The following is an 8,787-nucleotide window of genomic DNA, read 5'->3' on the forward strand; positions in this document are numbered from 1 at the left end:
AATATCCCCCCTCCCAAAGCCAAACGCTTTCAGCGTACACTGTCAGGGAGGCAGTTACCCGCTGGAATTTAAAAACTTAGCGAGAGTAAAGATGGCAGAAGGAGGGCAGCCACAGCAGCCAAACCAACTCCACTGTCTGGGAACAGTTTGGCTTCGAGGACTCCGACGACGAGAGAAAACATGCTACGTGCAAGATTTGCTACATGGTAGTGGCTGCAAGTCAAGGGAACACAACGAATTTGTTTAACCACTTGAAAATTAAACAGAGTGACCTATGACAATTTAATAAAGAAACCGAAACGGCAATCCACCCCTAACATCCTCCGTAACCCAGACATCCATCCAAACACCACTGTACAGCTCCTTGTCCGTTGAATTCGGAAAGGCACAAAATAAACCGAGTCTGTTGCCTATTATTTAGCTAAAGACATGCGCCCACTAGCACAGTTGACAACTCTGGGTTCAAGAAAATGGTCAATAAGTTGGATAAACGTATGCTTTGCCATCTCGACACCATTCTCGAGAGTTGCTCTGCCGATTTGTTCAACAATGCCATGCAGAAGCGGCTAACGAGGTGACCAAGCAGATACTTTGCAATCACAACGGATTATGGTCTAGCCGAACCATGGAGCCATACATTAGCCTCACAACCCGTTATATTGATGCCGTTTTCGTTTGAATACCAAATGCCTCCAAACGGCATTTATTCCGAAGATCATACGGGCCAAAACCTCGCCAATGGACGAGGGAAGCTTTGGCAGCAGCATGGCGTTCAAACGAAGAAAACGGGACGTTCTAAAACGCTTAACGTGAAAAGGCTTAACGTGGTTTAATGTACCTAAAAACACGTCAATCATCACCATATTTGCCATGGCCATATCTTGTCATAAACACTTAAACCTGTCAAAAAACTAAACTGAAATCCAACGATTATAGAAGTTATCTCACGATAACGTTTTCTTCTTCATTGGGTCTATGGCAGAGGAAAAGGCTTAACGTGGCAAATGTACCTAAACATGATCAATCATCACCATATTGCCATGGCCATTTGTCATAAACTTAAACCTGTCAAAAGCAAACTGAAATCCAACGTTATAGAAGTTATCTCACGATAACGTTTTCTTCTTCATGGTGTCTATGGCGAGGAAAAGGTTTAACGTGGCATAATGTACTAAACAACGATCAATCATCACCATATTTCACGTTATCACGTCCACGTTAAGCCTTTTCACGTTAAGCGTTTTAGAACGTCCCAAGAAAAGTCATCTGCATCACTTCGGACAATGCTTCAAACATAAGCTGCGTGGCGGCTGAGCTAAAGGATGGATAAGCTTCAGGCACAGACTCCACTTGGCTATAGGTGAGTGTGAGAAGTGACATATGATACGGGTGATTTAATTATATGTAAAACAACAGCAACAACAATACTCGGAATACTAGCAAATAATAATTTGACAGTACACCGTGTCTTAACTACACTCGATGCCGCAACGCGCGCGATGTGCGACAAAATGTACCTTTTCCGTGTTCATCGGAGTTTTTGTTTTTGACACGCGACGATTCTATTTAGAAACGGTTTCTATTTTCCTGTGACTTTGCGCTGGACAACAAACCACAAGTGTGGCAATGATAATATCAAGTAATGTGTGTGCTTTATTTAATGTTAAAAGCATGTAATGTGACTTTGAACATCATTTAAGGCTCCCCAGCGTTGTAGCTGTAAAAGCAACAATGAATAATTAAAATCGTCACGTCTAGTGTGGATAGACAAATTATTTGTCGCTGGAATCTTATCGCATCGCGTTTGGTTAGGACACCTAGCTTAAGCTAGCAGCATACTATTATACTTTATAACCTTGTGCTGTCTTCCCGTCAACAATAGTCACTTTTTTTCAACATTGTTATCGCTTTTTTCCGACATTTGTGTCACTTTTTCATGTTGTGGGTGCCTTTTGTTTGATTTTTGGGGTTTTTTTCTCCAAGTTTTTTGATATTTTAATGTTCTGGATTTTCAGCGTTATTGGTGGACCATTTTTTGAGACAAAGAAACAAAAGAAAATGAACTAAAAAGGGTCAATTTGCCCAGGACAACATGAGGGTTAAGATTTGATTAAATTTAAATTTTATTGTCATCACACAAGTTTATTTTATGAAGGTTGTGTAAATCATAGTGATGCTAATTATAAGGTGACCAGATTTCTCAGACAAAATCTGGGGACATTTTCAGCTCAGAAGCGTATTTACCTCCAAAACACTCATGTTTTTATTTTTGTAAAACTTAAAACGGGGACACTAGACCTAGAGCTGTTCTTATTAGGGGCTGAGCCCCCCCCCAGGTATGATCCTAGACCCACCCCTGCTGCTACTTCCTACTCCACTCCACCTCAAGATAGAAAGTCCTAATATTTCAAGATAAAAAGTCCTAATATTTCAAGATAGAAAGTCTTAATATTTCAAAATATAAAGTCCTAATAGTTTTAATATTTCAAGATAGAAAGTCCTAATATTTCAAGATAGAAAGTCCTAATATTTCAAGATAGAAAGTCCTAATATTTCAAGATATAAAGTCTTAATATTTCAAGATAGAAAGTCTTAATATTTCAAAATATAAAGTCCTAATAGTCCTAATATTTCAAGATAGAAAGTCCTTATAGTCCTAATATTTCAAGATAGAAAGTCTCAATATTTCATAATGTTGTAATGTTTACTGAACTACTGACAGCGTTTGCTTTACTGCTCAAGGCTCGTTTCTGCAACAGCTCATTGAGAATCAGATACAACAAAAACTACTGAGGACATATTTTCCTTTGACATTGATGCAGTATTAAACGAGATCGCTGCAATGTAAGTTAATAGGATAATTGTCCAGGTTGTATTTACGTTCATAAAAGCGCTTGTTTAGCTGCTAACAGACTTAGATTAATATTCTAAGTGTCTGACAACATTATGGGAAGGATTTCTAAGGAGGTCGACCTTTCTGTCAAAGATTAAGATCCTTTTTAAAACATAAAAGTCCGCGAAATTGCGTTCGCTAAACCCACCAGACACTGGTTATGTAAATAACCAGTGATTTTAGCATCGTAAAACACGGCTTCTAAAACCTCTCTGAGCACCGCTGGCTCTGGCTGCCTGGAGCCTGCGTGTGTTGGGTGTGCGATTATCGGCTACGTTTTGTCAGTTTTTTCTTTCTTTCATTCCAATTTCGGGTCTTTCAGTCACAATGAAAACCGGGGACAGATCCAGCCGGGGACAGGTAGCCAAAATCGGGGACTGTCCCCGGAAACCGGGGACGTCTGGTCACCCTAGCTAAATATGTGTTTGTTGTAATCTTAGAGAATGCAATGAAGGATCCCAGGATTGACCGGGCGATGGGGGTCTGCAAGAAGGTGGTCAGTAAACTGGTAAACCTTGAGACCGACGTATAACCGACTGCTATCTGTTGAGTTTTCCTCCCGTTACTCTGTCCTCTGTGACTGTCTACATCTAGAAACTAAGCTGCACGGGGTGCAGGGAACAACTGACTGGCTCATGATCAGACAGTAGTTACCGGAGCAGTAGATTAGCTTTGCAAAAACCCCGGAGCGTTCTATAAAATGACGCTTTTTCCTACAGTTGGAAAAAGAAGAGGGCTCTGACAGAGGCTCAGAGGCAGTTGAACCTGCCTGAACACTCGCTAAAGACTGAATGCCCCACTAGATGGGGATCTAGGCAGGCAATGGTCGACAGAGTCCTTGAACAACAGAAGTTAACTTATTTACTGTTAATGCTGGGGCCTGATGATGGGCCAGCCTTTTATATTCGTGGATTGAGTTGCTGGGATTTGTTTATATTTTGCCAAAATGTTGCCTACTTGTTTTAAAGAGATTGTGGAAGTAAATACAGGGAATAATACTTTTATACTTTGATTTGAAATTATATATTTTATTTTAATAGTTCAAAAAGTACAATAAATGTTCAATGATTTAGGAATTGTGAAAGGTGTCTTTTTAATAAATGCAACACGTTTCCAAAGTCATGTGCAATAATCGTGTTACATAATCGGGATTTCAATATTGACCGAAATATCGTGATTATGATTTTTCCCAAATCGAGCACCCTACTTTTTAGACTTTTTAGACATGATCTACTATAACTTTTTTATGATTTTTTGACATAATATACTATGACTTTTTAATGATATTTTCGACATACTATACTATGACTTTTTACGACTTTTTGACATACATACTATGACTTTTTATGACTTTTTACGACTTTTTCAACATAATATACTATGACTTTTTAGACTTTTTCGACTACATTAGCTATGACTTTTATGATTTTTTCGACATACTATACTATGACTTTTACAACTTTTCGACATACTATACAATGACTTTTTATTCATTTTTATGACTTTTTCGATATACTTTACCATGACTTTTTATATTTCGACATACTATACAATGACTTTTTTCAACATTTTGTACATGAATTTTTTGACATCGAATATGACTTTTTATGACTTTTTCGAATAATATACTATGACTTTAGATTTTTCAACATACTATACTATGACTTTTTACAACTTTTGACATACTATACTATGATTTTATTCATTTTTATGGATTTTTCACACATACTTTACCAGACTTTTTAGATATTTTCGACATACTAAACAATACTATACAAAGACTTTTTATTCATTTTTATGATTTTTTCAACTACTATACAATGATTTTTGACATTTTGTACTATGAATTTTTCGACATACGAATATTGATTTTTTTCGACATAATATACTATTACTTTTATGTTTTTTTCAACAACTATACTATGACTTTTTATGACGTTTTAGTTTTTTTTTTACTTATATACTATGACTTTTTAATATTTTCAACATGCTATACTATGACTTTTTACGAATTTTTCGATATACTATACTATGACATTTTAAGACTTTTTCGACATATTATACTAAGAATTTTTATGACTTTTTATGATTTTTTTCGACACGCTATACTATGACTTTTTACAACTTTTTGACATACTATACTATGACTTTTAATGACTTTTTATGATTTTTTTGACGTACTATACTATGACTTTTACAACATTTTCAACATACTATACTATAACTTTTTATTCCTTTTTATGACTTTTTTCGACATACTTTACTATAACTTTCATGATTTTTTTCGACATACTATACTATGACATTTTAAGACTTTTTGGACATACTATTAGGGCTGCACGATTATGGCCAAAATGATAATCACGATTATTTTGATCAAATTGATCGCGATTATTCTCACGATTATTTGTGATTTTAACCAAAACAAATTGCATCGTCACGTAGGCTATTTAAATGCGAGAGGGAGTGTGATGGACGTCTCACCAAGAGAGACGGCTGACTCATCATGAACGGGTCCAGCACGGGTCGAACGGCGGATAAACACGGCGTGTGTATGAAACGTCTGTATCTTCACTGGTTGCATTTATTATCTATGATATTTGGGATGGGTCACATCTTTCGCCCAGGTCCAGCAGCTCCGTCTCACACGCTGTTACTCTACCAACTGAAGTTAGTTGCATTCAGTAACTTGTTTGTTTCTTTGCGTGGCGGCCGCGATAGCAGAGTTACCATGGAAACACTGGTACAAATACAGCTTTGCCCCTCATACTTAACAATATACAGCTGTGTTAATAAAAAACTAAAACTGTGGACAAATGTCAGAAGTGTGGACCGGCGGCCGCTGTGGCCGGGCTGTGCGGAGAGTAGAAGAGAGAGAGAGAAGATGAGAGATTCAACAGACATGGCTTTACAGACGAAATGGGTCATGTAACGCAAAATTAAACCATATCCATATAAACGGCATTGTAGCGGATGCAAGGACATTAGCACCGGTGCGTCCTAGAGGAGCTAACAGACGCTACTAGCTAACAGCTAAACAGACGCTATAGCACGACTAGCACTGCTCTCTGCTGGAACAAAATGTTGGTGTACTGGTAAACTGGTAAATCTTGAGACCGACGTATAACCGACTGCTATTGTTGAGTTTCTCCCGTCTCTGTCCTCGTTGACTGTCTACATCTAGAACTAAGCTGCACGGGGTGCAGGGAACAAACTGATGGCTCATGATCCGACAGTAGTTACCGGAGCAGTAGATTGGCTTTGCAAAAACCGGAGCGTTCAATAAAATGACGCTTTAAAAAAAAAAATCGCTCGATACGCAAATTTGATCGGGGAAGTCAAAATCGTGATCGCGATTAAAATTCAATTAATTGTGCAGCCCTACAACTATAAATGACTTTTGATTTCAACATACTATACTATGACTTTTATGATTTTTTTCTAACATAATATACTATGACTTTTTAAACTTTTCGACATACTATACTATGATTTTTGATTCCTTTTAGACTTTTAACATACTATACTATGACTTTTTTCAACATACTATACTATGACTTTTTATTTTTTTCGACAAATTATAATAAATATACTTGACTTAGACTTTTTAGATTTTTTCAACATACTATACTAGACTTTTTATGATTTTTCAACATACTATTACTGAATTTTTATGATTTTTCAACATACTATTACTGACTTTTTTACAATTTTTCGACATAATTACTATGACTTTTTATCATTTTTAGACTTTTTGACATACTATACTATGACTTTTTATGATATTTTCGACATCTATGCAAGACTTTTATGACTTTTTTCAACATACTATACATGACTTTTATGATTTTTTCGACATACTATACTATGACTTTTATGATTTTTTCAACATACTATACTATGACTTTTATGATTTTTTTCAACATACTATACTATGACTTTTATGTTTTTTTCAACATACTATACTATGACTTTTTATGATTTTTTTCAACATACTATGCTATGACTTTTTATGATTTTTCGACCTACTATACATGACTTTTTATGACTTTTTATGATTTTTTCGACATACCATACTATGACTTTTTACAACTTTTTCGACATACTATACTATGATTTTTGATTCCTTTTTATGACTTTTTTCAACATACTATACTATGACTTTTTAGGATTTTTTCAACATACTATACTATGACTTTTTAGGATTTTTTTGACATACTATACTATGACATTGTAAGACTTTTCGACAAATTATACTGTGACTTTTTATGACTTTTTATGATTTTTTCGACATGCTATACTATGACTTTTTACAACTTTTTTGACATACTATACTATGACTTTTTATTCCTTTTTATAACTTTTTCGACATACTATACAATGACTTTTTATGATTTTTTCAACATACTATATTATGACATTGTAAGACTTTTTCGACAAATTATACTGTGACTTTTTATGATTTTTTCGACATACTATACTATGACTTTTTACAACTTTTTCGACATACTACACTATGACTTTTTATTCATTTTTATGACTTTTTCGACCTACTATACTATGACTTTTTATATTTTCTACATACTATGCAATGACTTTTATGACTTTTTTCAACATACTATACTATGACTTTTTATGATTTTTTTCGACTTGATATACTATGACTTTTTATGATTTTTGACATGCTATACTATGACTTTTTATGACTTTTTTCATCAACTATATTACTTTTTAATGAGATTTTCGACATACTATACTAAGACTTTTTATTCCTTTTTATGACTTTTTTTGACATACTTTACTATAACTTTCATGATTTTTTCGACATACTATACTATGACATTTTAAGACTTTTTTGACATACTATACTATGACTTTTATGACTTTTTTTGACATACTATACTATGACTTTTTTATGATATTTTCAACATACTATTTGTTTTTACAACTTTTTCGACATACTATACTATGACTTTTTATTCCTTTGTATGATTTTTTTCGACTTAATATACTATGACTTTTTAATATTTTCAACATACTATACTATGACTTTTTATAACTTTTTTCGACATACTATACTATTGCTTTTGATGAGTTTCAACAAACTATACAGTGACTTTTTATTCCTTGTTATGACTTTTTTCAACTTACTATGCTATGACTTTTTATGATTTTTTTCGACATACTATACTATGACTTTTTATGACTTATGATTTTTTTTGACTTGATATACAATGACTTTTTAATATTTTCAACATACTATACTATGACTTTTTATGACTTATGATTTTTTTTGACTTGATATACTATGACTTTTTAATATTTTCGACATGCTATACTATGACTTTTTACGAATTTTTCGACATACTATACTATGACTTTTTATGACGTTTTATGACTTTTTTCAACATACTATGACTTTTAATGACTTTTTATGATTTTTTTGATGTACTATATTATGACTTTTACCACATTTTCGACATACTACACTAAGACTTTTTATTCCTTTTTATGACTTTTTTCGACATACTATAATATGACTTTTTATGATTTTTTTGACATACTATACTATTAATTTTTATGACTTTTTTCAACATACTATACTGTGACTTTTTTTGACATTTTGTACTACAAATTTTTTTGACATACAAATATGAATTTTTTATGAACTGCTCTTTAGTGTTGGACAGGCAGTGGACCTTTAGAGCTAGTTTTTTGCTTAAAACAGCTGTTGCTGACCAGCAAGACGGAAGCAAAACAATAAAATTGTGAAAAATCTAAACAAGCTAAGAAATTCTAAAAAGCTCTGTCTCGCTGAGGAGAGCGCTTATGTTGGCTCCATTCACATCACACATTTGATCTATTGTGCATATTAAAAAATATTGATTAGCAGC

This window comes from Etheostoma spectabile, chromosome 3 (genome assembly GCF_008692095.1).
Source record: "Etheostoma spectabile isolate EspeVRDwgs_2016 chromosome 3, UIUC_Espe_1.0, whole genome shotgun sequence".
Taxonomy (NCBI): Eukaryota; Metazoa; Chordata; class Actinopteri; order Perciformes; family Percidae; genus Etheostoma; species Etheostoma spectabile.